Here is a 17,245-nt window from a genome sequence, read left to right on the forward strand (position 1 = left end):
CCCCCGTTTCGTCTTCTTATTCTCAACTGGAATATTTCCTATCTCCGCTTGCTGTATAACCGCAGCGCTCCCTCCTTGTCTCTCAGTAATTTGCGTAACCTTTAGTAGCATCATTCGCTACGTCACACTAGCATCTGCTTAACTGCTATGCATGTTATCGCATAGAAGACCAGAATATTTCTCGTGCGGAGAAGTTCAGCATACGGGCGCTAAATTATTAGGCCTGACTAGAGGACTTTTCTTATGAAAGGTTTTTGCATCGAAGCAGTATGTGGCTACGGTTCCGTGTGTTTTTCATGTCCGCGTGTCAAGAATAAAATGGGTGAGCGTGGGCCGATCCTGGAAATCGTGCAATAATAGGCGGACCCACGGCGGAGATGAAGCAGGCTTTAAGCACTGAACCCTTAATCATAAAAATAGCCTTAATCGTAATAAATAAAAAAATAATTATAATGCTGTTGCAAGTCAGTGGGTAAACTGAAATCATTTGTGAACAGCACATGGACTCACGGGCAGGAGGCATTGCCATATACGTAAAGGAGAAAATGTATGTGCACCCATACACCCTTGACTCGCAAGAGGACAATGGGGATGTCTGTGCCGTACAAACGAAAGATGGAATGGTGATGTCCACTGTGTACATATCTCCAGGTACACCAAAGTGCGATATCGAGAAGTTGATTACCACGCACTTTTCGTGGGTTAGCAGTGAGGACACTACCGCTGTGATCAGCGTATCAGCGTTGGAGGCTTCAATGCGGACACTTCGATACCAGAGGAGAAATGGTTCACTCTGTTTGTGCTAGAAGAGTTTAGTTTGAAGTGCCCCACCAGTCCAAGCCCATCAACTACTCAACAACGGTCGTGTTTGTGCTGGAATGTATTTATCTGCGGCTGAAAGCACGCTCCCACATGACGCGCCGAGTCATTGTCCCTGACGCATGCATGAAATCACGTGTCACTTACGTCAGGCTGGTTCTACTTACACTGCTGTGGAAATAAAGACGGGGGGCTCTTTCCGCTTGCCTGCGGGTTGGACTACAGTCGTCTCCGGTCTTTCGTCGATCACGCACTGATAGCGGCGGCCACGGTTAAGACATGGTGTCAGAAGTGATGCGATCCAGCCACTTTGAAAAGCGATTGGAAAAAGAGCATCGAGACGTCGTCAGAAAAGGAGGCTGCAATGGCCACTGCATCGCCGCCGGGCCTTCAGCAGCCGCCACCGCTGGACTTCGACTCTACCTCGGAGTGGCCGGCGCGGATACTGCACTTCGACGACTATCGCTATGCGTCGGGCCTGAATGAGCGCCCGGAAGAGGCACAAGTACGCAATCTGCTTTATACCATGGGTCGACAAGCAAGGGACATCTTCGCGACCTTCAATCTTTCTGCAGAAGATTCGAAGAAATTTGAGCTGGTCAAAAAGAAGTTAGACGATTAGTTCATCAAGGAGAGCAACGTTGTCTACGAGAGCACTTGCTTTCACAAGCGGCACCAGATGCCTGGCGAGTCAACTGACTAGTTTATGACTGCTCTACACGTCTTGGCGGACATATGCGACTTCAGAGAATTCAAGCAGCGCCTCATCAGGGACCGGTTCGTCGTAGGCCTGCGGGATGAAAAACTTTCCGAGTCGCCCCAAATGGATCCCAAGCTGTCTCGCGCAAGAGCTCTGGCGAGGGCCCGCCAAAAAGAGACCGTTCAGCAGCAGCAAGAAGAACTACGAAACTGCAACGAAGTCCACGAATACACACACACCAGGCAAGCCATGTGAGGACGTCAATGTCGACGCAGTGGGCTGACGCAGGAAACGGCAACGTAGCAAGGAAACCCGGCCGATGTCAGCTCGTTCCAAGGGACCGTGCATCTTCTGCGGAGGCAACTCGCACCCAATGACAGCCTGCCCAGCGAGGGACCAGAGGTGCTTCAACTGTGGCTTAAAGGGACACTTCGGCAAGGTGTGCCTCAAAGAAACCTCTCCAGGCTACCAGCGAAAGGTACAAGTGTCGTCTGTACAAAAGGACACTGGAGAGGTTTTTTTGGGCGTGGCCGAGGCACCTGGCGCTAAGGCGCGTTACGTTCAGGTATTACTTAAGAGGAAGCTTTAGCTCGGGTGCTCCTGTCTAAATACATGTAAAAGGAGAATTCGTTTTTCCCGGCAACCACTGCACCAAATTTGACGGGGTTTGCTGCATTTGAAAGAAAAACTTAAAATGTAGTGTCTGTTGGTTTCGAATTTTCGATTTAGGTCGTCAAATTTTATAAAAATTTGGCAAAAATCGCAAATACTCAGAAAACAAAGCTATCAAGTTTACAACTCTGTAACTCAGCAAGGAAAAACGATATCGGAATTATGTGAATTGTACCTGATAGCACATCTAAAGCGGACAAAAGTGGTATGTTACACATGAACTTCGAAAAATGGAGTAATGCGTAATTATAACTTTTGCAGAACCCTTGTAAACAACGTAACAAATTCACGTAAGATGTACACTGACATATCAAATTTGTCTGCTTTGAATGGTCTAATGGATGTCGTTTACAGAATCGCGATATCTGTTCTTGCTACAGAGCTATTACTTTGTAAACTTCGTGCTTCTATTTTCTTCAAACGTCTGAGTTTTTGAAAATCCTTTTAACAAAATTCAAGCCCTAAATCGAAATTCCGCTTCGAACAGTCACTAGAATTTAACTTTCTCTCTCAAATGCAACAAATTTTATTAAAATCGGCCCAGGGGTTATCTTAGAAAAACGTTTTTGCGTTTTTACATGTATTTGAATAGGCCGCGTCGGAGTTGGGCCCAAGCTAAAGCTTCCTCTTAACTCCGTGTCTGTTTTCGCAAAGGTCGACTCAGGCGCAGAAGTGTCCGTAATTCCAGCATCGTTTCCGGGACTTCCCACGAGTTTCGAAAAGGCCGACGAGGTCTTCACTGGCGCTAGCGGTGACCGCTTGAATGTTCTGGGCAAGTTTCAGGCGGATATATTTTAGAGGGGACAAACTTCTCGCCAAACGGGTTATGTGGTCAGTCCTTTGCGCCATGTACTGCTGGGTTTACCGGCTCTCGAAGCGTTGGGAGTCATCAAGTTCGTTGACTACCTAAGTTTGTTTCAACAACTTAGGTTCTATGCCCGGGAAGTATACTGTAAGGCTTAAACCAGATGCTGTTCTATTTACAATAAGCGCTCCACGCACGATTCCTATAGCGCTTCAGGAGCCTGTAAAACGAGAACTCGAGAAGATGGAACAAATGGGTGTCATTCGTAAAGTCGAAGAGCCAACAGGGTGGTGTGCCGGCATTGTGCCTGTACAAAAGCACTCGGGAGATGTAAGGATCTGAGTAGACCTTACGCAATTGAACAAGTTTGTCTTAAGAGAAAGATACACATTGCCTACTGTCGACCAAGCACTGGGCTCTTGCCGGTGCAGAATGGTTTTCCAAATTGGACGCGAATTCCGGCTTCCATCAGGTGCGACTCAGCAAGGCCTCAGAAGAGCTGACCACGTTCATTACACCGTTTGGGCGGTACTGTTTCACTAGGTTGCCATTCGGGATTACATCAGCTCCAGAGTATTTTCAAAGAAGAATGTCCGAAATCCTGGCAGGCTTTCCTGACGTCGTTAACCTGATGGACGATATTCTCATTTTTTGGCGACAGCAAAGCGCAACATGACTAGACTATCGAACGTCTTAGCTAAGCTGGCCCAGTCTAACGTTACCCTAAACAAAGCAAAGTGTGTGTTCGGTGTTCGAAGCATAAGCTTTCTGGGCCACCTACTCAGCGAAGAAGGCGTACAGCCGGATCCGGCCAAACTCAGAGCCATTAAAGAGCTGAAAGCACTCTCTGATATATCGCAATTACGCACTGTTCTGGGCATGGCCAACCACCTAGGCGGTTTTTTGCCGAGCTTGGTGCATACCACTGCCCCGCTACGGGAGCTTTTGCAGAAAGAGTCCGACTGGGCTTGGGGCCCTGCTCAGAACACGGCTATTGGAAGCTTGAAATCTCTTATCTGCTCAGCAAAGCGCATGGGTATGTACGATCCGTGCCTTCCCACGATTCTTTCGGCGGACGCCTCGTCTTATGGTCTCGCTGCCGTCCTCTTCCAGAAACGACGCAATGGGGATAGCCGGCCGATAGCGTTTGCTTCAAGGTCACAGACGAAAACTGAGCAGCGCTAGGCGGAAGTGGAAAAGCAGGCACTACCGTTAACATGGGCTGCTGAAAGTTTCGACGAATACATAAGAGGTATTGAGGTGATGCTTGAAACAGACCACGAACCTCTCGTTTCGTTGCTTGGTAAAATGCCTACTGATGTGTTGCCGCCAAGGGTTCAGCGCTTCAGAATGCGGCTGATGCGGTATCACTTTAACATTGTGTACGTTCCCGGTAAAAGCTTGATAACGGTGGACGCTCTTTCAAGAGCACCGACTAGAGCAGATAAACTAGCCGGTGGTCTTTCGTCAAAACATGTGTGCAAGGGCTTTAAATGGGTGACAATTTTGTTAACAGAATACGCGATGTGGAAAAGACTGACGTCGTTTGTCAAGCCTTGCTTAAGTTGTGTCGCCAAGGGTGGCTGAAAAAAAAAAAACCAAAGCTTCCTTGCTACTTAGTTCCGTACTGGCAGGAAAGAGTACTAATTGCCGAATGCAATGGCATGCTGCTAAAAGGGACCACATTGGTGGTAACTCAGTGCCTAAGAAAGGAAGTACTAAAAAAACTACATGATGGACATCAAGGCATCTCGAGAACTAGAGCTTTGGCGAAGGAATTGGTCTGGTGGCCAGGCCTCGGCGAACAACTTGCGCGGCAAGTGAAAGAATGTGTTGCTTGTGCGCGCTTTGTCATCCAGAACTCGGAGCCATTGATTTCAACCCCAACGCCAAGTTTCACGTGGGAACGAGTTGGGGTCGACTTGTGCTTTATTAACAACTGTAATTATCTTGTCGTGGTCGACTACCTGTCACGGTATCCGGAAGTAGCCCTCCTTCCCTCAGCAAAAACTAGTGCGGTGATATAAAGAATAAAACGCATTTTCGCACGCCATGGCATCCCGGGGTTCGTAGTGACAGACAATGGACCACAATTTTCTTTTACAGAGTTTGATAAGTTTGCACGCGATTATGGCTTTGGTCACGTCACTACCAGCCCTAGGTACTCTCAGGCTAATAGGGAAATTGAACGTATGGTGCAAAAAATTAAGCGCCTGATCCTTAAATCTAAGCACCCGTACCTGGTTCTGCTTGCCTACAGGGCAGCCCTAGGCATTCATGGCCCTAGTCCGGCTGAAATCCTCATGGGCCGGCGTCTTAGGACAAGAGTTCCAATGGCGCCGCAGTTGCGTGGTCGCGTGCAGCCAGCGCTGCTTAATCTTGCGGCCAAAGGCAGTGCCAACAAGAAGCCGTTACGACAGTGTATAGATTGAGCTTTAGCGAAGATTCTAAGTATACAACAGAACCAATCAGCGTATATCACAGCAAGCACAAAGCTATTGCCACTACCATTACCAAATAATGAAAATAAATACATGCGCCCTAGTCTAACCCGGTATTATATGCTAAAGCTCTACTGGTCATCAGGCTTCACAGAGTGGGATGGCTCATACATTTCTTTTTTCAGTGAGTGCTACCTTTTACTTACGGGAAGAAGACACGCTGGTCGCGACTGCCTAGAACACTATACATAGAATACTATTTTTATATGTCGCCGGCATTAATGACTATGAAAAAGAATTCTTGAAATTTTGTTTGCTAAGCTAAGGCTAAACTTAAGATCAGAAATATACTAAGTTTTGGTGCCTCACTACTGGGTTTTGCCGCAGGGACGTCTTTGATGCCGTTTGTGGTTTCATTGAATGAACAAAACTGATAAAGTTTTAAATTCCTACTTTTATAAATTCTCTTAGTGATATTTGTGTGTTAAATCCTAGCGTTACTATTATAAATTGTTTTGTTTAGGAAAATCGCTATTCATTTTTTTTATTGCTCCATTATGCAACACTTGCTGTTTTTTGAAATGTTATGGAAAAGTTCAGGTGCCCAATTCTTGACCAGTACCCCGAGGTGGGTATGAGCCAATATATAGGGTCATCATCATCATCAGCTGGTAAGTAGCCGGACTGGAGTGCGTCTACAAGTGAAGGAACAAACAAGCAAGCAAGCGTTCCTGGCCGGTGCGTGGTTAGCCAGCCGGGCTCCCGTCGCTCCTTGCTCTTCTTGGCTTGCACTCTGGACCAGGTTGGTTAAGTATTGTGTAGTTTTTGGTTAGTTTTGTTGATTACTGTTTACTTCTTTATTTCATTCTAGGCTGAAGCAGGCCTTTTTCTTTATTTTGCTGCATTTGAGAACGCACTCATGTCCGGGAATTCTCCTGGACAGGGAAGTCCCCCTTCTCTACGAAATGAACTTCCTCTGGACATCTTTCTCTGCAGTAGTATGAGCAGTATTCTCGTCGCGCTGGTGCCCTTGGGTGGGGACTGTAAGATTGAAGAACAGTTTGCGTTGAAGCGTCACTTAGCTCACTGCTGCCGTCGCGATTCCTCCCGCCAGCGTTTGCACAGCATGTATCCGCGGTGATCGAGTGTGAAGTGTTTGTTTGCCTGTGCGATCTGACACCATGCTTGTTAATTTAGTTAGTAAGAGAATGTTTATAAGGGGGCGCTCCACTCCGGTAGAGCGCCCCCTTGTCGCGGTAGCGCAAACCCTGCATTGAATACGATCTACGATGCGGACAGTTTAGGCTTCTGTAGGCGCACCGAAGGCCGATAGCGTCGCGTGCGCTATATCACCCGTACGCTTGCGCGTCAGCCGCGTTCAAGTGAAACGTCACTGTAAATTTTGTTTATTAACTGAAGACAATGTCTTTCTTAGCGACTTTACCACCAATTTTTGTTGGTACCGTTCTTTACGGGCTAGAAGATAAGTTGCAGCAAAAACAAGACGCGTACTTCGCGGTGACGTCCTGGGTGGCGCAATATGTCCAGAGGAAAGCGGTAGAAAGGAGCAGTACATGCCTCATACATGACGAATTTCGGTGTTGACATTGTGTTGTGTCGGTACTTTCCTTCAATGCTAATCACACTAACGTCGACAGTATTTGAGATGGTTTCTGCACCATTTTTTTATTGAAATTATGTAGGGACACAGTGATGTCATGCGGGGCCGCCAGGTACTCCTCTGCTACCGCATGCTGTCAGAAGAACACCCTGAATAGGAAAAAAATATTACTGATACAAAGAAGGCATGTTCATTGGAATAATTGACAAGTCGCGACACACACGGCGCAAGCTTAAAAAGCCAAGTTTGCAAATAAGAAAACAAGCCCGATACATCGCATTTAAACCAGAAAAATATATAGAGACCATTGCAATACACCTTACACAACAACACGATAGGTACGCTAAACAATCACTTGACAATAACACATTTGTAGAACCATGGGCCTTATGTAGCCACAGATAAAGCAAACTTTGATGCAAATGTTTTCATAATAGGTGTTAAAGAAAATATTTGAATGAAATACCTTCCAATAGATTGAAAGATAATTTTTTCACAATATTGCTCCTTAAGTATTCCCCCAATGAGCGCACTGCACTTACTTGAGATAGGTGGCCACACACCAAGATTATTTTCCCTTTGCAACAGTGGGCCTCTTCGATTTTCGGAGTTCTGGCAGCCCGTGGGCAGCTAGATGGCAGTCAGCTATTTCCGGTCCTGATAGGAAGTCACGTGGGCTGGCCAGGATCTCAAGACAACACAAACCTGCCCGGAGTTTGTAAAATCGAGCGCCGGGACAGATGGCCCAATGTAAACATGTTACCAGCATGGCAGCGCCCGGCGAAGCCGGCGCGCGCTCGGCGTAGTCGGACCATTTATGCGTGGCCAGTTTGAAAATATATAGCTGCATTCAGGGATACGATCACTTTCGCACGATTTCGCGCGACTCGGCGCAGACGTGCACTGGCCCAACCTCACCTTGCGCAGCGCAACAGATGGCCTTCGACGCGGCGGATGACAAGACGCGAAATCGCGCATAAGTGATTGTATACTCGAAAGCGATAGCTCGAGGATCCCTGCTCGCAGCGACCACGTCGCTTACCGGCGACATTAATGACTTAGTGTTTTGTTATCGCTTCGCAAGACATGAAAAAGCAGAATATCGGGTACGTCACATACGCATAAAATTTTGTGCCGACCTGCTTGGGCTTCGATTTCAGAAAGTTTGGTGTGGCTGATGGTGCTTCTCATTTTGACCCTCAGGATCTGGGGACGTGGTTGGCGCATGAAAATGCACGCCGCCTGTGACCAGCGAAACGTTTCACACGAAAAACAACATTGGGCGCGATCATGAGAGCAATAAGCCAATGTACGTGTGTCTAACGTACGTGTGCCTATTAGTCAATCAGTGCATTATTAGATGAACGGCCTGCACTTCGAACGCATATCGGTTTCGAGCTGCCACCCAAGCATACGACGGAGCTACGGAGCGAACACGGGCTAGCTGCAACGCCTTCGCTAAATGCAGAAAAATGAGATATACACATACGCTAGCTATGTGAAAAGGAACGCCACCAGAGAAAGACGAACCCAAAATGTACCGCAATGTATGAATTGTGGTACATTGCGGTCCAACTTGCTTGGAACAGGATGCAGATACCATGCACGCATGAGAGCGCGGCGCGCTGATCACCGCCGCGAAGAAGCCTTCAGGGGACACACGCACATACACACACCAAAGCTTCAAACGGTTCATCACTGCTCGTATCACACCACTTCGCAATGCGGAATGGAGCGTTAGCACCTAAAAAAGATAAAGCTAGAAGTAAGGAAATCCGAAGATGATCGTAGACATTTGGCTGAGTGAAGTAAATTTAAGTCCTCAAGCGCCCGCGTTGCAGTCCGTGACGTCTCCGCAAAGATGGCGGCGAGAGCCCATCGCCTCGTTTAGTCGTCTGCTAGCCAGAGAACTTCCAGAGAGCAGCGAGACCAAAATCGTCCTGGCAGGTTCTGCCAAGCACGCGGGTAGCCAGAACCGTCCCGCCCGAGCAAAACGAACGCACGGCAGAAGTACGTGGCGCGGTGGGCGGAGCAACCCGAGATAAACGAGGACGCTCGGGCAGCCCGTGGGTAGCCAGGAGTGGAAAATCGAAGAAGCCCAGTGCTTGCATGTCATGTATTTGTAGTTTTGTTGACAGCTTGGGGTGGCAAGCATAATATTTTCTACAACGTAGAATGCGTTCTGCATTTGCATCAAGTTCTTCGCAGCAACAAATTGGCTCTATTGGCTCGCAGCCAATAATGGCTCACAGCGACTATTGGCTCTTCCTATCATGTATAAGAATAACTCTGTACAGGCGCAGCCAAGTGCTGGTGTTTGTATGACTGCTTCTGCAGCGTGGCAGACCTTAATTGGTATGTTGAACTTCATAATGGTATCTGTCCTGAATAACTCTGAATACTGGGCTCCAATAGTAGACAGTCTCCCTCGTGGCTCGAGCGAATACTTTGTTAACACTGCGTCGTGCGTCCCTATATGGCAAAGAAAATAGCAATCTCGCCTCTTTTAGGTGTCCTACATCCGAAAGCACACAAGGCATGATTTCTGGCAATACCACGCTGAGCTAGATCTCAATAAACAGTGGAATGCTGTATCATGATGTTTTGCTTTTGATATAGCGTAAGCTCATTGTGTCTCATATGAAGGATGATTCGCTTTGCGAAATCTCGTGTCATTTAGGGAAAATATTGGTGCCTTAAATACATAAATGCAATAGCCAAGTCGATTATGTATATTCTAGTTGATGAAGAAGTGTGAAACAATTTGAATGCGCCAGCTGCTTGTTTGTCAGAAGCTCGTATCAAGAACGCTGCAATGTTAATTATGGCAACGATACGATCCATCACTATAAAGCACTATAGTGAGCTCTTGCTGCGAAGGAAAATAGGTGATAATGTTAGATATCTGAATTCTAATGACTCGCATTTTGGAGTCACGCGATTCGTGGTATTGTAGCAAACAAACGCCTAAGGAATGCGGAGAAGTCTAGAAAGACTCGAGGTAGCTAGTAATCAATACTGCTACACTAGAATGATGTTGCTATACTGTTCTATAATTTTTTTCACTTTCGCTTCTCCTCCGCCCTTAAGTGCTTGGCAAACTGGATCGTTGGCGTGTTAAGTGGATATACGAAAATAGTGACTGCCTGTCTCAGCAAACCTCACCGCGTGAAAAGAGGCTAACGAGACTCATCCAATAACCAGTGAACTGGCTGATTTTCGAGGAACACATAGATATTCTTACGGAACGAGCCATGCATGGATGAACGCGAGGCTTGGCGCAGCGATGAAGGCGACTATGAGGACGCTTGCACGGGGGCCGGATCGGGCATCTTCTCTTGCCCTAGCTTTCTTTGTAAATGTTCCGTAAATATATCCTTCATCTACACCTCGCCTCCGTCACACATTAGTGGTGGTGCGGGATACGCCACTCCTCGCAACGGAACTCCGCAGCGGTCGTCATTTTAGACGTCAGTCAGCAATGGCGGAAGACACAGGGCCTGCATCAGCACCTGCCACTTCCACGGTTGTGCTGGTGCAACTCCGGGATCCTGGCACGTTCTGCGGCTCCATTAAATTGCACGTTGAAGACTGGCTGGCGGAGTACGAACGCCTGAGTGCTAACAACCAATGGGACCGTACTCTGATGTTGGCAAATAATATAGTCTACCTGAAAGGCACTTCGAAAGTATGAATCGATAAACACGAAGCTGAAATCGAGAGGAGGGGGGGCACCTGCAATGAAAAACTGCGAGTCTAGTTTCGGAAGACCGTTGGTCGGAACATCGCCGTGAAGAACATGCTCGTGTCACGCACGCAGTCGCGTACAGAATCTTACCCCTCGTACACAGAGGACCGTGTTGCTTCCACACCGCAGGGCTGATGCCGAGATGCCAGAGGACAAAGTTGGGCACTTCTTGAAAGGGATCGCCGAAGACGCCTTAAACCTTCTAAAGAGCAAACATTCCTCTGCAGTCGACGTTATTTTAAAGGAGTGCCGGCGCTTTGAGCAGGCTGGAAGCCGGTACACTGGCCACGGTTGCCCAGCTTCCCAACACGGCGGTAACGTTCTCTGGCGATGATCAAACAGCAGCACGTCTGTCAGTTCCACCAGATTAGCTAACACGGATTGTACGCCGCAAACCTGAGGTCATGATCCTTGTCCCAGTTCACGCCGGTGACTCCAGCTCATTTACGACTCCATTTGTGTAAGCCATTGTCCGGCAGGAGCTCGCCAACATGGGCATTCAGTCTGTGTGCACCGCGGCCAGCTCAACACAAACTTCATGGCGCCCGCCCTTATGCTACCGAGAGCAGTGATTCCCTATGCGATATCGTGACGCTGCTGCATGCAGAACCCCTGACGATCGACCGATATGCTTTACTTTTCACCGTATCGGCCACATCGCCCGTTAATGCGCCACCCGCTGGTCCTCGCGGCCTCCTACGCCGTCTGTTCCTTACCGCCGTCCGGACAGCAACCGCTTCCCAACTTCAACCCAGTCGTATTTCCCCAAAGCTGATGTTCCCATAAAGACAAAGAGTCGCTCCAAGTCGACGCGTGCTCACCAATGACGCTTGCCTCCAAACCGTCGCCCGTCGTCTCAATGACTACAGATCGTCGTCCCATCGTCGCCCTAAACTAAACTAAACAGGCAGCGCGCGGAGGTGACGCTACATTGACCAATCTTACCACAAATCCTCTTCTGAAGCTGCCGACGAGACTAAGCCTGCTAGACGAAGATTTTGATGCCGTCACTATTTCTGCGCTCATCGACAATGGAGCACACATCTCGGTAATCAGTGCAGATCTTCGTCGTCGCCTGCATAAAGTGTGCTCACGCCTGCCGCCGCCCGCCTCCCCAGCGTCGCTGATGGAGGGACTCCTGACGTTCTTGGGATGTGCACCACCCGCGTCTGCATTGCTCGTCATCTCACTTCAGTCCAATTTGCCATGTTTCAGAAGTGCCCCCATGACCTAACCCGCGGGTTAGATTTTCGTCCAGTCATTCTGCCCTTATTGATTGTTTCGACCGGTGCTTTGAAGCTTGAACTGCCCCATCTTCCCTATATTCCACCCGACATACACCACGCTTATGCTCTTCCCATCACGTTCTTCCCTCAAGCTACTACATACGTTACTTCTACGTCTTCCCACGATATTCCCAAGGGCGACCGCGTCTTGTCTCTGATTCTCATCGTTCTGTTAGCCCACGATGTCGCCCTTGCTCACATCAATGTTTCCATTGCTGGTAACACAGTCGTTGTTCCCTTTCTCTACGTCAACCTGTTGACTAAGGTTACCCCGCAAGGCATGTCGCGGGCCACCATTTCCGCGCTTGATCTCTGCAAGATTGCTGCTTTGGATGCAGACGTTTCACCGCCTTTTTGCTCCGCCAACTTCGCTGCTTCGTCTCTTGACGACGTTAACAAAATTATCGCTTCCGATCTGACCAAGTCACAAGCTCAAGATCTCTACCGCGTTATCGCGTCCTATGGCGACATCTTTGATTTTGATGGTCCCCCTCTAGGCCAAACATCTGTCGTGACTCATCGAATCAACACTGGTGATGCCAACCCTATGCGCCACCATCCATATCGTGCATCCCATCATGAACGTAAAGTTATCCACCACGAGGTCTACAAAATCATTACAAAAGACGGCATCGAACCTTCGTATAGCCCGTGGGCCTCCCTTATCGTTCGCGTGAAAAATAAGAACGGCAGCTGGCGTTTCTGCGTTGATTATCGGTGTTTGAACAAAGTTACCCATAAAGACGTCTAGCCTTTTACTGGCATCGATGACGCCCTCGACTGCATTCTTGGAGCCCAATACTGTTCCTCCATCGAGCTTCGGTCCGGCTATTGGCAGATTTCAGTCGACCCTATGGACCGCGAAAAAACTGCATTTACTATGCCAGATGGTATGTCGCAATTCAAGGTCATGCCGTTTGGTCTGTGTAATGGCCCAGCAACTTTGGAACGTATGATGGGCTCTTTGATGCGGGTATATCACTGGTCCATCTGTCTATGCTAATTAGGTGATGTCATTGTCTAGTCGCCTACGTTTGACAACCACACACCCATTTATCGGCCGTTTTTACCGTCTTCCGTCGAGCCAATCTTCAGCTGAACTCTGTGGAGTGCCGTTTCTGGTGATGCCAAATAACTATGTTTGGTCGCCTTGCCAGTGCTGCTGGTGTTCAAGGAGACTCACATAAGGTGCAAGCAGTACAACAGTTTTCCTTGCTGTGCTCAGCCGAAGACGTCCGGCATTTCGCAGGATTATTTTTCTACTTTCGTCGGTTTGTCCGGAACTTCGCGGACATCACCCACGCTCTTGCTGAACTCTTGAATAAGCACGTTCCATTTGAGTGCGAACCCGAACGAGCAGCCTCGGGTTCTGCCCTCATCCGTCTACTCACTACACCACCAGTACTGACCCATTTCGATGCCTCGTCGCCTACAGAACTTCACGCCGATGCCAGTGGTCATGGAATTGGAGCTGTCCTGGGCCAAAACAGCAAGGCAAGGAACGTGTCATCGCCCAAACCAGTCGCCTTCTTTCATCGTCCGAACGAAAATTTTGCATCACTGGACGCCACTGCCTGGCGTTAGTGGGCGCTGTCGCCAAATTTAGACCTTACTTCGTTGGCCGAACTTTTTCTATGATTACCGACCGTCATGTCCTCTGGTGGTTCTCGTCGCTTACGGATCCATCTGGACGTCTTGGTCGCTGGGCACTACGCCTCCATGAATACTCCTTCGTAATGCACTACAAGTCTGGACGATTGCACCAAGACGCAGATTGCTTGCCACGCCACCCTGTTGGCGCTCCCGACCTCAATGGCCCTGACTCAGACGCCTGCGTACTGTCCATCCTCGCTTCGCATGATATGCCCACCGAACAGCGACGAGTGCTTCTTTACGTCTCATCATCGACCGTCTAACCTCTCCCTCACCAGACCATTCTGTTCGCCTGCTTGGGCTACACGACAATGTTCTGGATAGTTGTAACCTCAGCTCTCTTGGCCCAGAGCTTCTGCTTCTTCTACTGCGCCATCTACGCTCCAGCATTCTTCACCAGCTTCACAGCGCACCAACTACCGGTCCCTTTGGTTTCTTGCGTACTTACGCCCGCATCCGGCGTCGGTTTCTCTGGCCTGGCATGTACCGCTCTGTGCTCCATTACGTCGCTGCTTGTGAACGCTGCTAACGCCGCAAATGCCCCGCAAAGGTGCCTGCAGGCCAGCGACAACATACTCATACCCCTGCAGAGCCATTCTTTCGCATCGGCCTTGACATTCTAGGCCTTTTTCCTTCGTTAATATTGAGAAATAAATGGTTTGCGGTCACGAGAGACAACACCACGCACTGTACAATCACCAGGGCATTGCCGACAAGCTGTTCTACAGACGTCACTGACTTTCTTCCCTAGACAGGTAATCATACATCGTGGAGCCCCAGGGCAGCTCTTTAACGATCACGGCAGGTACTTTCTCGCAAGAGTGGTGTATGACATCCTTCGTGCCTGCTCCACTGAACATAAGTTCACCACCGCTTATCATCCACAGACGAACGGATTGACCGAGAGTCTGAACCGAACGATAACCGAGATTCTGGCCATGTATGTTTCACCTGATGACCGTGATTGGGACATCGCTTTACCATTTGTTAACTTTGCCTATAATTCGCCACGGAATTGACACCGCTTGATATGCACCGTTTTGTTTACTGTTTGGCCGACATCCTGCATTGCCATTTGAAGCTTTCCTTCCGTCGGCTCCTCGCTCGCCTACTGAATAAGCCAGTGACGTCGTTGCTCGAGCTCGTGCAGCGCGTCATCTTGCCAACGACCGACTCTGTGCTTCGCAAGAAACACAAGTCCCGTTATGACAGCCGACACAGAAGTGTGCACTTCACGCCTGCCTTTCTGGTCTTCCTATGGTTGCCATGCCGCCGCGCTGGCCTATCAGAGAAGCTCCTCTTACGTTACACCGGGCCGTAAAAGGTGCTGCGTCAACTCGATGACGTCAATTACCATATTGTATCCCTGGGCTTTGCTTCTTATACTTCATCGCTACCAACTGATATTGTTCACGTTTCCCGGCTGAAGCTATATTGCCCTTCTAGCTCCTCGCTTTCACAGCAAGCGCCAGGAGGGTGCTTCCGCCGCCGGAGGATGATGTTACGGAGCGATTGCGATATGGATGAACGTGAGGCTTGGCAGAGCGATGAAGACGAAGAGGACGCTTACACATGGGCAGGATTAGACCACTTCTTTTGTCCTACCTTTCTTTATAAATATTTTGTAAATATAGCCATCGCCTACATATTACCTCCGTCACAATATATGGGGGTGCTTTTGGGCAAGAATTGTTTCTTATGAGCTGCGAGGATGGTGGGGTGGAGCAGAGCATGCCACCTTTTCCCTGATGAGTGCACTATGTACAGGTATCAATGATGATGTGGTTTCATAATTATTGTGAACTCTGACTGGCTTTCCCAGAATTTCTTTGATGTTAATTCACGTAGGCCTTCTCATGTCTCACTTTTATTTCCTCGCTGTGGCGCAGTGCGCGCGTAGAGGCAAGGGACGTTCGGACTCTGAATATCCAAGCTGAATCAATTCCGTAGATAGCTCTATTCATTCACGCCTTACATCGCGAAAGCACAACAGCTCTTGTAATAATTGTTCTCGTCCCCAGCGTATTAGCTGGCAGTAAGACCCAGCGCAAGGATGTTCTGGGCTGGCGCGGCAGCGGTGGCGTCGCGTACACTTTTCCTGCAACGGCTCTGGCGACACTGGCCAATCACTTCGCTCGAGATCGTCTTCGTGACGCTGTGCTTCTTCACCATGCTGGACGCTGATGCTCCGGAGCCAAGGTGATCGCTTTGTGATTCGACATACTTGGGATAACTTCCAATAAAGCATTTACTTATATTTATTTGTTTTTAATTTCACAGTCTCAGCGTAAGAAGGAATTACAGTGACGAGTAGAGTTGCAAAATATCATTGACAACATTTTTGAAGGCGGCTGCATCAACGGTTGTTAGTAGTATTAGAAGGAAAGTCCTCCCATGACTTCTGGTGAATGGTAGCACTATCAATAAGCGCACTAACGCTTATTTTTATCGAAAGTGTTCCCAATCATTGATGATCAATATAAGCGTTAGTGCGACATGTGGCAGTACCCTCTTTGAAGTGATTATAACAAGGAGACAAAATGTGGTTTGTTTTAAGCAGAAGTTGATCGTTCAAAGCTGAATTAATATGACAGAGCTTGTAGAACAGTCACAGCTGTGAACATTTATGGCGCCTTGATAGAACAGAGGAGTGAACATTAGCCTCCATTGAAGGAACACTGACAGTAGAGCGACGATGACACTGACGAAGCGGGGAGCTCTGTTTGCACTGTTTCAAGAATGTTAATAAGTGACGCTTGTGGAATATGGTAAATAGAAGACGCAAACTCTCGTTTAGATTAGGTATAGATTATAGTTAGATAAGTATTTGCTCTTTAGAATAGATATACACTTCATGTGCTTATCTTCCACGAGGGAAACGACCCCAGACGAAACGGCACAAATACTGCAGCTTGAGGAAATACGTTACAGCGTACGACGAAAGCGCACATCACGTCACTATTTTAAGACATTGCGCGAGATGGTAAAAAATAAAAAAACAAGTACGATGTGCCCAGTATGCATCTCAGAAATAAATACAGAAACTCGAAAGAAGCCTAGGAGCTCCTAAGTTAGAAATAATGTGCAGACATTTCCAGTAAGTGAAACCTGTACTGGAGGCATTACTACGCTTTAAAGTCTATAGTTGAAATAATCATAGCAGACATGCACTCTTCCGGAGATTGTTCCTACAAGCTACTATCGTCCTTACATTTATCGAAGAGACACGAATTGAGCACGGAATATTAAGCTGGCATGGTAACTTATGCTTCAGTAACAGGATTTTTACCCCGATGGTATTATTGGTAAGACGGATAGGATAAAGGTCTTTGTGACGTCATAATATTTCCGTAATATTTCCAATAATAAACCACTTCCTAAAGAACCAAGAACTCTGCGTAGGGAGTCTTGAGAGCTTTTTCTAAAACAGAAACAAACAGCGGCCCCAAAATTCCATTATACTTTGTGATCTGTGGCGTCACATTCACTACCGACGCTGC

Source organism: Dermacentor andersoni, chromosome 2, assembly GCF_023375885.2.
Source record: "Dermacentor andersoni chromosome 2, qqDerAnde1_hic_scaffold, whole genome shotgun sequence".
Classification (NCBI taxonomy): Eukaryota; Metazoa; Arthropoda; class Arachnida; order Ixodida; family Ixodidae; genus Dermacentor; species Dermacentor andersoni.